The sequence below is a fragment of the Aedes aegypti genome, chromosome 1 (assembly GCF_002204515.2).
Source record: "Aedes aegypti strain LVP_AGWG chromosome 1, AaegL5.0 Primary Assembly, whole genome shotgun sequence".
Taxonomy (NCBI): domain Eukaryota; kingdom Metazoa; phylum Arthropoda; class Insecta; order Diptera; family Culicidae; genus Aedes; species Aedes aegypti.
In genome coordinates this window covers 196,199,884-196,219,345 of record NC_035107.1, presented here as the reverse complement: position 1 = coordinate 196,219,345, position 19,462 = coordinate 196,199,884, and the positions used below count along the sequence as shown (strand labels likewise).

The 19,462-nt window shown below is 42.1% G+C and overlaps 1 protein-coding gene across 3 annotated transcripts in view; it reads left to right on the top strand.

The window, feature by feature from the left end:
* The window catches only part of LOC5567775, a 709,794-nt gene that overhangs the window by 365,470 nt on the left and 324,862 nt on the right, over window positions 1–19,462 (top strand). The window lies entirely within an intron of this gene.

The window sequence follows — 19,462 nt, the reverse complement described above, 5'->3', positions numbered from 1 at the left end:
CCACAATTATATTTACTGTCAGCGCACGACTAAGGATGAGTAACGGTCTATGTACTGGATAATATGCGTTGAGGCCGATAGCGGCTACATTCTACTCCCTTAGTAGGATCGGGTGACACTGGTTCGAAATGGCGAATGAGCTAATGGCGCAGGCTGCCTCCGTCCCGTAAAACCGTTGCGCAGGCCTTAGAGTACGTTCCAAATCCGTAGCTTGGTTTTTCCAACTGGGCGAGAGTAGGCTCTGATGCCATTATCTTACTTGCACCGATCCAACTCTGAACATAGTACCCCATAAAGGACTATGTCAACCCTAGCATTGCCTCCCTGCTTACATAGATAACCATGGGATCATAAGGGGGTTATTCCAGCGAATGTGGATAGTGGCTCTTAGGGGGACAAGATGATCAACCACAACAAACAACTAGTGGAATGTGAAGGAGAGGCTTCTGGACCTGTCATTAACCGGCTAAAGCTCCCACCGAGAAAGGAGGTGACCAACATAGATTTCAGTGAGATCAGTGTGAGCAAAAGCCTAGACACTGATACGATGGCAGACACTGGCCACTTCAGTGCAACATATGAGGTGATCGATGACCCGGGACTAATCGAGGCCATGGATCGCAAATGCTAGCAGCTGCTGTGCAAATCGATGCCATCATAAAGTTTATTGAGAGCAAAAGCAATATCAGCAAAGACTTGAAAACAAGTCTGCTGAAATTGTGACCTAGCTGCAAAGCAGGACTACGAGAAAGCCAAGCCACAACTTGGTAAGGTAGAAGGTGAAAAAGACACTAATTCGTTCTAGACTACAGTGCTTTCCTTCACAGGCAACGCGAATTAATCAGATGATTTTATTCGATACGCGATGCGAGCCAAGCTCCGCGGTCAAGAGGATATGGCAACAGTGGAGAGGCCAACAACAAGCTTAAGGCCAAGAAAGCCAAGAAAAAAGAGCTACGGGTTAGCCCGAACAAGGCAAAGCATCCACAGGAGACACAGGCGCAAAGCAACAGCAACCCGTGGATACGAGTTGGAAAGAGAAAACCGGAAACGGCGACCAAGGAGAATGCTAAACCGAAAACAGCGAAACGTAGGAATTTAGACGAGGCCCTCGTTATCAAAATGGAGGAAGCGAAATACGCCGAGGTTCTGAAGGCGATGCAAAGCACGGAGAAGTTATCGCCATTGGGCGCAGATGTGCGGATCATAAGGTGGACTAGGATTGGTGAAATGATCCTAGTCTTAAAGAAGGACGCCAAGCAAAAGAGTGAAGTCTATAAGCAACTGGCGCAAGAAGTACTTGGCGACGACGTTGATGTAAGAAGCGACTCTCCAGTGTGAAAATCTGGATGAGGTCACCGATGCAGCAGATATCTCGGCTACCCTCAAAGAGCAGTATGACATCGACGTAGCCAATAAGGTCATCCACCTTAGAAATTGCCCTCAGGGCACCCAAGTGGCGACGATCAGGCTGCCGGTTGCAGAGACCAACAAAGCGAATAACTTGGGCATACCAACCAGCCTGGTTTACCGGTTAAGCATACAATAGACTCCTGAAGTTTGCTTCATGATTTTTGGGAAGGGCATTAGTCGTGGAACTGCAATGGTTCCGACAGAAGTGAGATGTGCAGAAAATGCGGCATCTGGAGGCCATAGGGTAAGCGATTGTAAGCAGGTCGTTAAGTGCCTAATATGTGTCGACAGAGTAGACAACAGATACTTAACGAGCTGACCTAAATGCCTGGGCAAAGGCGGATAATCAAAGCAGCCAAAACGGAAATAAGCCCAGCAGCTGCTTTGGCAGTCAGTCTTGGAAACGTAGACCGACGCGGTGTTACTAGCAGTCCCGCATACCAGCCAACAACGGGAACTGGGTGGCGGATAGGTCTCAACAGCTAGCAGTTATAGGGACGACAGGGCGATACCCAATCGAAGAAGTAGTCTCTATCTGAAAAGACGGTTTTGCGATAGCAAATAATAGCCGAACTAACTAATTGGCAGCCAGTAGTGATAGCTGGTGACTTTATTGCATGGGCAGAGGAGTGGGAATAACCGCTGCACCAACCAAAGAGGCCAACTATAATTGGAATCCCTGGCCGCATTAAATGTAGAACTGGCAAATGTGGGTACAGTGAATACCTTCCGCAGAAATGGTGCAGAACCGATTATCGACGTGACGTTTTGTAGTCCTAACCTTTTAGGTACCATGAACTGGCGCGTTGATGACGGTTATACTCATAGCGATCATCAATCGACTCACTATAGTATAATATCAGGCGGGCGGACGGTAGCGCGATGTAACTCAACCCAAGCCCGAGGAAGAAAAACAGCGCGCTTCTACGGCGAAGTATTCATTGAAGCCTTGAGGCGCGAACGGAACATTCTGGACCTAAATGGTGAGGAGCTAGTTGCTGTGATATCACGAGCGTGTGATGCTTCCATGCCGAGAAAAGCCCCTTCTAGAGAGAACAGGCCGCCGGTGTACTGGTGGTGCGAATCAATTGCCAATCTTTGAAAATCAAGAGTCGAAAACGGGCATGCTTTGATAGTCTATGCGAGAGTGCCAATTCTAGTCCATGGGGTGGTAATGGCTAAGACCAAAAGTGTCATAGCGCCCCAAGAGAAGCCGCCCGAGTTGCTGCGATTGATAATCGATGTACTCTTCTCGCATCGTCTCACTAGCCCATGGCCCCCTGTGACGTATGCGGTAGATAAAGGAGAAGTAGCGAGGTTAACGTACGAAGAGCTGGCAGCTGGTATCCCAAATGTTGCGACAGTCAATGTGGATCCGAACAAGTTCAGAATCGCGATACAAGGCTGCATAGATCAAGGAATCTTCCAGGATGTATGGAAGAGACAGAAATCGGTGCTGCTACCAAAGGCGGGTAAACCACTAGGTGACCCGTCGGCGTAAAGACCTACATATCAGTCTACTACACACGACGGGCAAGTTGTTGGAGAGTTTGATCCTCAACAGGCTAGTATCATATGCGAAAGGTGCAGATTGCTTGTCTAACAATCAGTTTGGATTTAGGAAATGCAAATCTATTCAGGATGCTATCCAATCGGTCATGCAGACAGCTCAGGTGCCAATCGAGCATAAAAGGAACGACATCCGTTACTGTGCGGTTGTCACTCTGAATGTAAAGAATGAGTTCAACAGCGCAAGCTAGGATGCGAAAGCCTACGAATTTATCCGCTTTCAGATTCCAGTACCGTAAAATCGCGTGTAATTGATCAGAAGGGTGAAATTGATCATCGTATCACACGATTTTATTTTTCCGTAATGGAGCACAAATATCGATCTAAGCTGCAGTAAATGAACGTTGTTTGTCGTAACTATTGTCGAATTGTGTGTTGTGAAGTTTTTTGCGTTGAAGAATGTTAATTACTATGAAAATAATATAAAATTTCAAAATCATGCACGGTGCAGTAATGACAAACACTTATAAACTTCTATTTCTAAGCAAGGATTTGAACATAGTATAAACCTGAAAATTTGTGAAGATGCTTGAGATATATCCCCAAACCAGATTTCATCACCAAAACTCGTTCCAATTAGCTCAAATGATTGAAATAATTGAATTTCTGTTAGATATCATTGAATTCCTTAGGGAATTGCATACATTTAGGCGTTTTTCGCGTAATTCATGAAATTTAACTATTCGTTATTTATATAAATATTGCATTGCTAAGAATTTTACAAGCATATTTAGATTCAGGGAGCTCAAATTTATCATGTAGAGTTGTGTATGTAAACTAACAATAATGACATTGACAAGTGATCAATTTCACCCCGAAATGAGATTCCCTGATTTTTTATTTTAGAGATATTTGTTAACACTAAAATGACATTTGTTAGAACATTTCGGTACATGAGTCGATGAGGCACACCTTCGTACTTGTTTTCCTGCATTTAGTTGTTTGGCATTGTTAACATTATAGAAAACATACTAGAAAAACCGTGAAAAATGATCAATTTCACCCGAAATTACGGTACAGTTGTTTAAGCTTCAAGAAAGCAATTTCTAATACAAGACATTGATGAAGGGGCAGAAAAGCGTTCAAATTACCGCTGTTGTTCCTCAAGGTACCTGGGCCAGATCGCATTCCATAGATGTAGAATGACGTACTGAGGCTGCCCCTTCCAACGGGTGTTAAGATTGTTGGCTTCTCCGACGACATCACCCTAGTGGTCTATGGCGAATCGATGGAGGAAGTAATGTTGACAGCAGCGCAATCCATAGTTGAGGAATGGATACAGTCTAGAAAACTGGGACTGGCCCGTCATTAGACTGAGGTGATGGGGATCAACAACCGAAACTACGAGCAAAAGTTGCTTATCTTGGTAGGTGATTGCACCACAGAGTTTTAGTGATCGCTTAGGCACCTTGGCTGAGAATTGATGACAGACTCAGTTTCGCAAGCCACATTGAATGAACCTGTAAAAGGGCATCTACGGCTATGGCGGCGCTTTCGAGGATGATGTCTAACAGCTTTGCTGTAATTGTCAGCAATTACCGCCTCCTGCTAGGCGTGACGCTATCAATACTGAGGTATGGAGGACTACTCTGGTCAAATGAGCTTAGAACGAGCAGAAACCTTAGGCGGTTGGAAAGCACGTATTGGACCATGACGTAGAACGGCAAAGTTATCAGTGAGCTTCGAAGTATTTGACAATTTTTTTGCCGACAAGTTCTCGAACACTTTTAGCAACGAAATTGTTTCAGAAGAACAAATTATCCAAGCCGCTCGCGATGTTCTTCTTCTGGCAGGTGACAGTTTTAGAATACTTAATATCGATGACGCCTTGATTTCGACACCTTTATGGATTGGTGTGCCTTGAATGGCATGACAATGAACCCAAGCAAGTGCTCCGCTGCGAATCCATTCAGCGACGTTTCATGCGTTTTGCTTTTCGTCGACTTTAATGCCAAAACGAGTTTCGGTTACCAAGTTACGAAAGTAGGTGCCGGTTGATTCACATGGAAACTCTCCAGGTGCGCCGTAACATCGCTAGAGCAATGTTAGTAACCGACAGGCTACAAGGAAGGATCGACTGTTCAACTATCTTGAAGACGATTGCTCTAAACGTTCGTCCCAGAGCGCTACGTAACAACTCACTGCTGACATTACCATTTCGACACACAAGCTATGTCCAGTATAGCGCCCTAAATGGAGCGCTATGAATCTTCAATAGAGCTGATTCTTGTTTTAATTTAAATTTGTCCAGTGCTACAATCCGTCGTAACTTTGCTGTTTTTTTTAAGAAAGATTTTCGAACTTAGGTTTTATTTTTGTGTCGAGCACCAAATTTTTTTTAAATTTAAAATAGTTTAATCAACATTGGGACATAAGTCATCTGTTGGTGTAAGATAATATATAAATAAATAAAATAAAGTTAATAGAAGCAATCGGGCTCATCATCAGGGAAGATGATAAATGCTTCAACCAAAGAGGTACCAGAAGAGTCCGCAACACATGTAAAGAGACAACGCTTTGAGGTTTGCAGCACGAATGGGATAAATCGACTAAAGGTAGATAGACCCATCGGCTAATACCATGTGTCGGATTGATATATAAGAAATTATGGGGAAGTGAACTTCCATCTGACGCAGTTTCAGTCAGGACATTATTGCTATATAGGAATCTCCCCAATTGTGGTGACGCGGAGGAAACAGCGGAGCATATCGTGTTCGATTGCCCGCGTTGTATTGTTGTGAGAAATTGCATGCTATTGCAGAACACTAAAATCTATGTTCCATGCCTCACACTTGACCATTTTGTATGAGAAAACATCCATTACCTACTCCATCCCTAGTAGCACAGATGTTATAATTGAGGCAGAATAACTCTTATATGACCAGATCTGGTCATATAAGAGTTTTCTGCCTCAATTATAGCATGTGTGTTTCTCGGGATTCTATCCAGTGCTGTAGAGGAAAAGCGTTGATTTTAGACCAAGAACTAATTTTATTCATACGATTTCGGTCTACTACGTATGAAAATCCGAAAATTAGCAGAGAATTCATGTACAGTCGCCTCTCCACAGCTCGATATCGAAGGGATCATCGAGATAGGGAGAGATCGAGACAAAGAACAAATTTTTGATGAATACTAGATTGAAAAACACTCCGTTGCCAAGAAAGTAATACACAAACAAACGTCATTTTGCGCTCCTAATTTGTTTTGAATCCCAAAACTTTGGTCTAGTAACCATCGATAGTGGTCATATCGACATACGGAGAGAAAATTGAGAACGAAAAATGAAAAGAAACACATCGAGATATGGAAATATCGAGATAAGGAGGATATCGAGATATGGAGAGTGAAAATGTATGCAGACTGAAGGGACTTATGAAATCATCGACATAGGGAGAGATATCGAGATGTAGAACATCGAGATGTGGAGAGTTGACTGTATCTTAAAAATGAGTGCTTTTCCCCTCTGTGTATGTTGCGTGACCAGTGCAGTGAATGTGTAGAAATCTTGACATTCTAATCGTACGATTATCTCAGGTCATTTGGCTTCTCAAGACGTTTGCATGAGTGCTTAAGGTGAAGTAATGTTTTTATTTTTAACCTTGGTTTATCTTGAAAAGACCATTCCATTGCTTTAACATCATAAGTGCATTAGTTCTCACCTAGATACGCTGAATAAATGAAGCAGGAGTGCTCAATCCATAATCATGATTCCGTCACACCTCACATAAATGCCATTCAGCAAAGTTTTATTCGTCGAAATCATTTTGTGACAAAATGAGAATTGTATGAATAGAAAAAAAATCCTTTTTTATCGCGTCATCATCACTGGCTCCAGTATGACGGGCAATTATGGCGTGCAACTGTAACACTTCTAGAAATGAGTCAAGTGACAAAGTGCCACAGAATGTCATACTCCGACACCAACCGGTCAAGTGTATGTTGCCTTAGTGCGGTTAGCTTGTGGATTATAATCTTGTAATAATTTACCTCGGCACAGGTCGTCACGAATGGGGTTGTGCTTGTATGCTTGTAGGTTGTGAATGTGAAAAGGTTTCGTGGGGTTTCCTTAGTTAAGGATCTATGAGTAATCTTGAGTGTACAGCTCGAAGATGTCATGGTCGATTGAGCAAGTTTTGAAAGAAATATGACCATTGCCGGACGTTCCAAATGACATTCTTGGTGATGATCTGAACTTTGACGCATCATTAGATATTCAATAATAAAAAACTTTTATTAGTGACTATATCATGAATAAGGCAATGCTAAAATAATTAATCAACTGTCATAGGCATCAAATGATAGCCAAAATTAGAGCCTGTGGCTCCAATAAACAGAACATGAAAACCGACAAACTCGTGATTGATGACTTCTTGCGGGAAACAAATAAGGAAATGTAAAAACCGTTGCCGAGCAGTACAAAAGTTGACTTTTTATTACACCGTATAATATTTCCAGTGCAGCACAATGACTCCGAAGATTGACTTCCCTCGATTTAATTACCTTTCTTCCACAAGGGCACGGAGCCCGCATCCTTCCCAGACGATATGGCCGTTTCGTGTTCGCCGTCATCGGTCTTAAACGCGCCGTGTCGTTTTCGTGGCCGTTGTTGTTAGCAAATCTCCTGCCCCCGGAGTTCGGGCCGCCGCACGATACGTGAATTAAATCCCAATCTCGATTGTCGACCCATCGCACGATGGTCATGTCGGAGGACCCGCAGCACCTGTTAACGCAAATGTGAAAACCACTCGGTTTATTATATTATATTTTTACTGTTGGTTTCTACGGGGGTGCATCGAAAGGAACTAAAATAACGTAAATATAAATAAAATCAAAAATAAATATTAAACGGAAACTCTGATCAAGCTTAGAAATGTAGTTTAAAATCTTCTTTATGAAATTGTTGCAGCAAAAAAAACACATGAGCCTTATTATAAATGATTAAGTTACTAACTAACTTGTCGTTCTTCTTGTAGAAGGGGCATTTTATCCCTTCCTTCCACTCCTCCGGTAGCTGTTCAGTTTCCCAGTGTGTGACTATCAGCCGGTTCAGACAAATGGACAGTCTCTCCGGGCCCATCTTTATGAGTTCAGCACCAACACCATCCTTATCAGGAGCTTTATTGTTATTGAGCTGGTGAATGGCATCCTTAACCTCCCTCAAAGTGGGGGCTGGTTGGTTCCATCGTCCACATTATTGACGAAGGCATTTCCACCGTTGTCTCGACCTTCATTGCCTGTACTCTCAGCGCCATTCAGGTGTTCATTGAAGTGCTGCTTCCACCTTTCTATCACCTCACGTTCATCCGACAAGATGCTCCCATGCCTTATCGGCACGAAACCATTGCGAGATGCGTTGAGCTTTTGATGGATCTTCCTTGTTTCGTGAGACCAGCACTGATCCATCTCCTCGCAATCGGTCTCCTCCAGGCGGCGTTTTTTTTCTCCCGAAAGAGGCGGGTCTGCTGTTGCCGTTTCTCCGGTAGTGGCTCGTCCCAGCTAATTCCGGATCTCCACACATCCTGAACGATCGTCTTGCCATGTATCACAAAAGGGGCGACCATACCTAATGGATCGATAACGCTCATGACGAGGCTCAGTAGTTGACGCTTGGTTGGCACGACGGAATCATCCAGTAGACGTTGCAGATCTTCTCGGAAAGTCATCGAAAATGCAAAGGCATCCTCTTGTGGTCGCCACATCATCCCTAAGACTCGTTTCAGGTTGCTGCTCTTATCCTTTGTAAAACTCTTTACTGACTACGTGTTTTGTTCTCCAATGTGTGTCAGTACCTTTGGAGAGTTGGACATCCAGTGCCGAATAAAGAATCCTGCCTTCTCGTGGACTTCCTTGACGTGCAGTGCTAACTGGTCCGCTTCCTTGACCGCATCGACACTGTCCAGGTAGTCGTCCACATAGTGATTTTCCTTTATCGCCTCGGACACCCTCGAAAACTCCGCCGCATACTCCTTCGCATTCAGGTTTTTCACATATTGGGTTGAACTTGGCGAACACGTCGACTCGAATGTTGCAACGTTCATGACATATACTTGAATAGGGATCGGATGGATTTTCTCGCCACACGAACCACTGAGCTGTTCGATCTTACACTCTGATAAGCACTTGATGGAACATTTCCATTACCGTCGTTGGGGGTGACAATGGGTCAAAAAAGGATGTGTACGAATTATTTATTGAATAACTATTGCAATTTAACTCCAATAAACTTCAAATTTGGTGTGTATGTACTTTGATGGTACATTAACAACTGATCAAAACATTAAAGAAATATATTTATTCACAGCGGCACCACAAGTGAATGAAAAATGACCCAATCTCACCCCATAGAGGGGGTGACATTGGGTCACTGTAATTGAAATAACTTGTTTTTGATAATATGGTTGCAAAACCATTCACAGCTGAAAAGTATAAATGAAATACGATGCAAACAAGATGAAAAGATATCTAAGATGTTTCACAAGTATGATAAACCCACTTAAAAGAACGATTATACCAAAAAATTGAAGAGCTATGAGAAAAAATATGTAAACACAACATTAATCGTCAAGTTTACATAAATTTTCTATTTTTATCCCTCGAATTGTCTTCAAAGTCTCATCCCCATTGCCATGAAGCCTATTGAGTTTCCCCCAAAGGTGTACTGAAACAGTGATTATTTTAATTCTTCGCAAATAGTTAAATTTCGGAGCGACATTCCACGATCAATACATTTCAGGCAGATGTTGATGTCATAATCACGATATTTCAGTGTTCCAACTCATTTGTTCTTCCAGGAGATGTTTCTATAATATGAAAACACTGATAAATAATTAAATTAAAAAAAAAACAATCCATTTGAAAAAAATTTTACGATGTTGCTGCGCACGAAACACAGTTGCTGGATTGAGAAGTTGTCAAAATGCGTTGCATTGTTATTCAATGTACGGAATCCTCAAGTAGACTAGTTTGATGTTTCAGAGATGCTGTATTTAGAAAGAAAAACACATCTTAATGAAAAAGAAAACTACCGGCTCCGTAAAATGTCAAAAAAGTGGACTTGCAATTTCATTTACTGTCGTTCTTGCTTGACCCAATCTCACCCCCATTTTTGATGTTTTAGACACCGTACCGAAAAAAATAAAATTTTTGTTGAAAAATCAAATACATTCCGGAAAATACGTGTGAAGTGTAATGAGAAGACTTTAAACCTTCTACTAATATAACGGTAGAAGTTAAAGTACATGCGTGATACTTTGCACAGGAGAAATTTAATGTTGTAAATTTAATCTAATTTCAACATACAAATTTATTGATATAGTAAACAAAAACTACTATTTCTAAAAATGCATATTGTGATGAATTATGTGTAATGATATGTTCCCTAACATATGAATTATTAATTTTAGTAATATCACCGTTATTAGCTGAAATATCTCATAAATCATATTTTTCCGTTTTGACCCAATCTCACCCCCCAGACCCATTGTCACCCCCATCGACGGTATATCACCACTGATGGTGATTGCTTTCAGTCGGTAACGGCTTGCAGAGAGGTTAGCAGATCAGGTCCTTTTAGAAGAACGGAGTTTAACGATACACCTTCTACCGATGCGGCGGCATTCCAGACAATCCTGAATTTCTCGAGCTTTTTTGGGTTCATCACAACACCCAAAGGTAAAAACCAAGTATGTACGTTACGCATCCATCGTCTCCAGTTCTCGAGGAGTGGCTTTGTGTGCGTATCCCTTAGATACATAGCTTGCGATTTGCTGCCTAACGTTGGCATATAATGCTGGTGATTTAAGAAGACGACTGTTAGCGACACAGCACCACTTTTGGCAACCCTTCCAACAGTGAATCGCTTAGACGAAACGGAGAGAACGGAGCCTAGATACAATACACGAAGGCGACAATAGAGTGTAGTCGACAGTGAAAGCGATAGTGCACATGCCTAAATAGTTGGTAGTTATCATTGTGAATTATTGAATTATAGAAGTTAAATTCATTTCATTTATTAACCTTTAGTTTGCACAATAAGTACTTAAGTGAAAATCAAATCAGTTGTAGCTTAGTGGCTGCTGATACTGAGATAAGCTGGTCGTATGATCAAGATATGTTTAATTATAGGTTAGAATGTGAACTTCCCAATGAACTACAGTATCCTTAAGATTAAACTATATTTCTATAGTAATCCTAGGCACTAGTCTTGATCCGTTCAGAGAATCATTTGCTTAAGTCGTACGTTAGCGAGAACAATAAACGGACTAAGTATACCACATATTTCGCTTTACGTATCAGTCGTGCCTAATTTGATATCCAATCGATTTTAGATTCAGCAACCACCCAAATAACCCCCTTTTGTTCGAGTTAAAAGGCGAACCGAATTTGTAAGCCCAAATCATTTATAAAACTAAAGATCATAACGATTAATGCAATAAATTTTCCAGCTTTAAGCGTTACGCTAAAAAGATTCGGCGTTTTTGTTATTCTCGTTCCAAGCATTTTAGTCTCCGCTCAGCCATAGACCTGCTAGTGGGAAACTCAACGTTGTTGAATCTCCACACATCTCTTGAGCCCGCTTGTCATCTGCTGATACCTTCACCTGAGTTAACGAAATGCCGACGCTTTCCATGGGGGAAAAACTTTTCATTAGTACGTGCAATTCGTCGTCGCACGATTTTGTGCAAATATGCAGAACCCGCTGTGACGAGCTTCCGACGTCATTGCCAGATCGGCCGTGAAGAACCCAGCCCAGTCCAGTTTAGGCTACAACCGCAATCTAGTGTTATTCAAGCTTATCAGGATACCTGGAACTGCGTCGTTGTAGCATTGCACTGGCAGACCCCTCAGATGCGAATATTTGCTCCTCAACTCCTCCAAAAATCACAGACTGTTGCGGAAGCTCTAGCCCTTCGATGGTTTGTACTCTCCGTATAGTAAACTAGTATCCGCACTTGATCCAGAAATATCAAGCTGAATTTTCTGGGATTCCTTTTTCCACTCGCTCAACTCCATTGGTCCATTTCAAACAAAGCGGAGATGTTGGACCTTGCACACCCAACTGTTCTGTCAAAGATCGCTCCAACAAAGTGGTATCGGAACCACATACCCTAGATTGCAAAGGTTTGCGCCGATAGACCGTTGGCGTGTAGGATAACCGGAATTATACGAAATAGGATTTCTTGTTTTTGCCGATGAACGGAGATTACGCCGGAAACCTGAGACGATCCTTCTGGTCTTAATTCTCGTGGATCTCCTGGGTGAAGCAACCGATGATGTCGTTGTTGGCAGCCATTTACTCCGCAGTTCGAGGCTTTGCACTGCCATTTACCATGCGGATACAAGCAGCGTCTACATAGGCTCATTTCTTGGACCACCTTCCACTTTTCTTCCAAGGTCTTCGACTTGAAGCTACTGCAATCCTTTGGTTTGTGTCCGATTTGTGTTCTGACAAACCATACAAGTACGCTCTGTCCTTATTTGGCTGGATGGTTCTGGTTTCTTGTTCTGGATATTCACCGTGTGTAATTCGGCTTTCCCTTTCGGCTTCTCGTGTTTGATGATAGTTGGTGTTACACTACTAGCTGCTGCCACGATCACGCTCATGTAGTTCGCAAAGGTTCTTAAATCTACGTTCTGCACTCGCTGTTTATGTATCGCCCAATCTAGCTTGATATTGACTGGTAGTTTTTCTATAAGCGCCTCGATAAAGATCGGGTTAGCCAAATGCACCTGTTGTCCAGTCAAAACTAGATGCGTTCAGAAATTCCGAACAGCTTAGCCGAAACTGATGATTGTTTCCAGTTTTTCTGGTCACGGTGTCGGGGTTGCACGTACCTCTGCCAGTAGAGAACTGATGACCATTTCAGGGCATCCATATAGAATCCGCAACGTGTTGATTATCTCAGGAACGTTCGCCGGATGAAGGAGAAAACTGCTCACTGCTTTCCGCGCATCCCCTTTAAAGCATCGTTGCAATCGCATCAGGTTATCGGAATCGTTGTACCCACAAATATGCGTGGACTTCTGGTAGCTGCTCCAGAACATCGGCCATTCCGTTGGGTCACCAGAAAAGCACGGAAGGTCTTTGGGAACCACATGGCGGGCCGCCAACTGTTGCGCATTCGGACCGTACGGTGATTGGATGCCCCCATTCTGCAGCTGCGGATATTGTACAGCTGATATGGGTGTTTGATAACTCGACACACTCACTACAGGAGGACGAAGTGGCGGTCGAGATTTCCCCCCTGAAGACATTGGTTCGGATTGCATATGATAAGCGGGAAAGGGAGCATTCTGTGACACTATGGGATTCAAATCTACGGGATGATTCCTACTTAAGAAATAGTTACCGAAATCAGGAGGCATGTAAGCTTCGTTCCTAGATATTTGAGAGTACCCTAACTGCCCTAGCGTAGAGGGGAAAATGTGAGATGGTTGGGCACAATTTTGTGTGATTGGTTCGCCGATTTTTTCTGCCATGACTTCTGCACTTGTAGTACTCACGACAGTCGAACTAGATAGTGCATACGGATTATGCTGCCCAGCATGAGGATCCATCCACGTGCGCCTGACGTATTGTGATTGTTTGTATCTCACATATGACGATACCGGTGCCGGGACCCGAGAAAGCATCGTACTGCCGCCGACGATTGAACCAATAACCGGAGCCGGCTGGCTAACTGCACACGAACTCGGATGAATATCGGTCTGCCACGATACAGTGGGGTGCACGGCTGGAATACTCGACAGCGTTATGGATTCCGTCCGCGGCGTTGATTGTAGAACTGGTAGAACTGGATTGGCGGTATTGGTGAAACCTCCTTGGTGTACGGTCGCTATAGGCGATATGACGTCGTCGAACGAGTTTTAAAACACACCTGGTTGGGTCACTGCTGCGACTGGAGCTACCGGGCCTTCTACCAGTATCGATCTAGTTGACACGACGTTGCCACCAGCCTGTGATGTGAGTCCAGTGGAAATATCTTTTTCCAGAATTGACCCTCAGGATCACTTGGTGATTGTCGATCCAGCTCCGAACTTTATTGGCACTTCCGGCTGCGCTGACCCCGCTGTGTACACTCGCTCTCAAGCTCGTCTTCACGCCCTCATCCAGTTAAGCGTGAAGTAACTGGAACTTACGGTCCTCCTCGGAAAACTCCTTTCCAGTTTCATCAGATCGTCCATCAATTATTGCCCTCCTTTTGGTTTCCAGCTGCAGAGCATTCTCCTACATTTCCCGATCCTATTTAGCCTTTTCAGCCATCAACTTGGCTTGTAGCTTCTTTTTCTTCGACCAGATGCTGCATTTCCAGTTGCAACCTTACCTCTATTGCACTTGCACTGGTCGATGATGTGGATTTTTCCGATAACGGCGCTCGGGAACTCCTCGGTCGGCAAAGCGCGCACTGATTGCTACGATCTTCTGCTTCAATGCTATCGCCGACACCGGCGCACGAAAAGTGCTACACGCGGTGGCATCCATCACACTTGACCATCTTGGCTTCGACCGCATTCGGTTTCCTACATGCAATGCACTGAGCATCAGCAAATGCTCCATGTGGGATCGGTTGAGACCTCGGCATACTTTTACGAGATTGCCAACGATCTCAGAAAATCAATCCTAAAGATTGTTGTTACGAAAGCGGACCAGTTTCGGACGTTTTCAGAGCAAACTCGTAATTTTGGGTTGAGTATGCTTTAAGCTGTAATTGATTATCATTAGTTTAGTTAATATGTTTTACATTTCTTTTAATAGGTAAACTTACATTGATTTGTCCTCAACTTTAGTTTGTCCGTCGTTTGTAACAGTAGGGATTGTTCCAATTTGTGTTTAGGCTAAATGTATTATAAATTGTGTTCAGAATATATATATAGTTTAAGGAATTAATTTCGTACTCACAATTCACGTAATTTAGGATTAATTTAGAATAACAAATTATAGATTTTTTTAAGTAGTTTAAGTTGTAACAAATTGATGCACTCTACTAACTATAACGCAAGCATGACTTCTTACTTTTTCATGCCAGCTGTCCTACCTAAGCTCCCTATCAGAGCAACATCATTCGCATGTCACTCGATATGCTTCCCTGTGGTATTTTTGTGAGGGCGCTGCTGAACGCGCTGATCCGTGTTGCCAACAGTATGATTACCTCTAAACGTTCGCACCATTGATCCCTTCCAACACACTTCCGGCAAGGCAACGATGCCGAATCCGCGGTCCTTCAGCACGTGTCGGCGAGTATGCGTGGCTGAAGTTGAGAGATTTACAGTTCCACGTACCGAGCTTCCAATCGCTAGTCCCTTTACGTCGCTGTGGTCTTCGCCGATTGTCCCGGTTCGTATTCTCTCATTGATTATTCGTTGCTTTTTCACGGCTGGCTTGCAGGGCCTAACACCAATTCCTTAGATTACCGGAGGTCCATTGTGCCTAAATGTTTGAAGGACCATAGTGAGCAGTTTAGCTTGGAGTCCTTCTCTGGCAGTTGGATGATGATCAGCTGCCTCTAACATGGGAAATAGATGCTCCAGGTTCGACGAAGTAAAAGCAAAAGCAAACCCCCACTTCCTTGTCAGCATACGACCAAAGTTCCCACCGGGGGTTGGTTACCCGATCTTCCCCAAGGTTACTCGTACCCCGGCCAGTATCACGAGGAGGTAGGCAAAGGAGTTGCTGGGCAAAAGGCTAAGGACCAAAGGGGTCTATTTTATGCCTGCAGGTACGCGAGGTACCAATGGTACACAATGCCCAGCCATTTACCGTGTCTTTATTACTAGTATGGGGGTCAAAAAACTAATCTTTGACCATCCAGTGGCTATTTATAACGTATTCTTGAAACTTGCCCCATTGTTTCCATTATTCTGGTTTTAGTTTGCTAAAAGAACGGTACAGTATAACTTGACAACCGGCAACATTTTTGCATTGTAGAGAATCAAATTTGACCTTTTAGAGCAACACCATCAATGTACCAAAGATCAACATCTCTCATTACACTGGTGGATGGATTATTAAGAACCATACTTTTTTTCCACCATCGAATGAACCAACCATCGAGTACCTTTGCGTGTTCAGCTCCATTCAGGGCCCCGGAATCGCGTGCCTCAACCAGCATCAGGATCGGAAAGCACACCTCCTAGCATGCTCGTTTGGCTCCGTCTGTGCTCATTTCGGTGCCTCTCCATAGTCCAAACGAAATGAATGCCAAATTCGCTGACCATGTCCAACGAAACGAAATAGCTGGAAGGAAAAATTAGGATGAATTTGAATTTTTATTTCAATTTTTGACTTTCGTGAGCACGGCACCAGGTGGAACAGGTTGCGCCAAGGTTGTGCCTGCGGGGTGCTTTTCATGTTGTATATATGGAACCCGCAATTGAATTGGCCCATCAGAGTCGCTAATTGACTTTTTCCTACCTCCGCGACGAGTTGCCTGCGCTACATCAAAGCCTGGTTCGAAGGGGTGGCCCTAGTTTTCGCTTGGTCCAAATGATGAAACTAGTTGCTTCATTCTCCGACATTGTAAACCCACTGAAGCAGGCTCGAGTGTCTCTTGAAAAACTTTCCCTCCAAAACCGGGAACCGAAAGCGCGGAAAAGAGTTGCGAAAGGGGGAGTGTTGATGGAATCTAATTAAAATTTCATAAAGTCGTTTCGAGTTGTCACTGCTTTCTGAAGTTGTCACTCTTCCGTGTTCGTGGAAAGGGAACGTGGGGTGGCAAAACATTTCGCAAAAATAACAGATCTCTCGCTTTCCCGGTTCCTGTGTCAGAATGGCAGTGGTTTCAAAATATACCCTAGGGTTGAAAAATATGGCTTTGGCACATATCCGTCAAACGAGGCACATGGGAAATATATGCTTATGAACATTTCTAGATCTTGAAACACCTGACCAACAAGAAGTATTTAATCGGCTCCTTTTGAAATCTCACATAATTATTTCATTTATTTTATTTTTCAGACCCTAATAAAGGACGTTGCAGACGAAACAATTAGTTTTGGAGTTTTTTTTATCTCTATTGACGAGATTTTTAGCCCTGGGCTTGTTCATCTCGGGACCAACAGCATATTCTCTTTTAAGTTTTAAGGTCATTAATGACTATCTCGGGGATGGGATTCGATCCTAAGTCCTTGGCGCAAGAGGCGTGAGTTCTAACCACTACACCAGGCCCGCCCTCGTTTGGAGCTTATTTTGTTTGGGATTTTTGCAAAAGATATCATTGCTAGTATCCATCGTTTTAAGCATTGATCAGTGAGAACTGTAATTTTCCTAGTATTGCAGTGAATGATGCTGATACAAAACGAGGCCAAACAATTCTTTCTCAAAACGGCTTTAGCATTGTACAATAGGATTTTGATAAATCTTGATCTCTTTTTGGAAATAATGCAAATAAAATGCATCTTGCCGTATTCTCAATCCGTCGTATCGTTTTCATTTCTGTCGCAATAAGTTTTCAGATTCGTCTCACAACTTACGGCTCACTGTGATATATTGAGTGGTCATAATATTGCTGTGTGCGTTTGAAATGCAAATATCAAATGCGGGAACAACAAACGCGGTGAGATTTTTCATAAGAAATGCGATGTCAAAGATAGATTTTTCTTGCTAGGGCGGCGGCGCTTTATGTAATCGTTGCTAGGTGTCCTTTGATTATTTTGTGTTACCGCATTTGGTGGACGTTTACTCAACATTTGCATCTCGAATGCAAACAGCGATACAACATATCAACGCTATAATAAAATGTTTTACTAAAATATTTACATATATGGGCATCTCCCTCCATTCATTCAGCAAGATGAGTTATACAAATTTCCTTTAAAATTCATTGTTCGTCATCAAAATTCAGCCCAAACATATGAACACAATTCCTTTTGACCGTACAATTATGGCATTTGCTCACAGTGCAGCGAAAACAACACAATCAAAGGAACTGTATTCTTAAGTCGACCACCGCGCACACATTGATGCGCACAAGCTTTTTTTCTCAGTACGACGGATTGAACTTTGTTTACATTCTCAAATTTACGCGGTCGTTGAGGAAATTTCATAAAATTTCATGAATTATAGAACTTTTACGGCGTGTGATTGGAATGAAATCCTTTAGTGAAGAAGTACGAAGGTTTTCCATAGTGAAAATAAGTGCCTGGCGAAGTAAATCACACAGGGAGTGGGAAGAAACTTCTATCATAGAGTGGTGTGACTGGTGTCGATTGCTAAGCATTTCTCTCAAATCGTGTTCGTCCATGCGATTTCGGTGAAAAAGTGCAAAGTGGATAATTGAACTGAAGTTATTTGACGAAATGCAGTAGTTTTATTGCATTTTTGGTGTATAAGTGCACAAACCATGAAAGCTTTCACAAAAATATACTTGGAAAATGAGTCCATGTTGCAAATAAATTGGAATATCCGCCGTAGTGGAACATTTTAAGTTTAATACGACGAATAATAACGGTTACGACGAAGTAGAACGAAACCCTGTCATCCCATATGGGACAAAATTCATGAGTATCTCTTCTCCGATCTTCAGCTACTTTCTTTTCTTTCATTCAGTTAGAATGATTTGTTTTTCCATAAGTCATTAAGTTTGTACCTACATTCTGTACTAACGTATTTGGAACATTTGCAAAAAATTCTCAATGGTAATTTCCATATAAACCTACATCGCATTCGGATAAAAAAGCTTATAAATTTTCTCAGAACGCTATTTTTATAGTAAGGATGTTAATAAATATGTAAGATTTAAGTTCCAAACTATTTTGAATTTGGAACCGCCCTATTCATTATATCTTCGATAGTTTCATTTGACTTACAAATCTTGTAGTACATAATAAAAATAACAATAAAAATATATATTTATATGAAAAAGTGTACCTATTATTTTTGATTATTAAATCTAAAATATACCAAATTATGTATTTTAGTCCGATTAAATGGTAGGATAATTAAGCGTAGGAAAAAGAGAACTTATTTTTGCGTGGTCTGTAATTTTTTGATACAACACTAGTATTACTGCTAGCCCAATTCTGTGACGAATTTTTGTTAGATGCTTGCAAGAAATTCCTTGCAACATTGTCTTTTTGCAATGTTCAGCATTGTTTTTTAAGAAGAAGATGTGCCTAAGAAATATCTAGTGCAGCTGTTCAAGCAACATCAGCAGAAAATTTCGAATGTGTTATTCATGAAAATTCTTGAATGTATCATTGAAACTTTGCTGCAGATATTCTTAAGCTAAACATTATTTTGGTACGATGAAGAAACTTAACTTCATTGTACCAAAATAACATAAATTTTTTACGGATTCTTGAAAATACGCTAGTTAAATTTTATTAAGGATTTTATGATGTTATCTAATTCTGAGTAAAATTTCTACTAATAATTAATGAGAAATTTGGCATTTTTTAAGACTTCATTTTAGATAAACATTTGGAATTGTTTTCGTCAGAAAAAAATTTGAAAAGAATACCGCCGGAAAACTCTGGATGT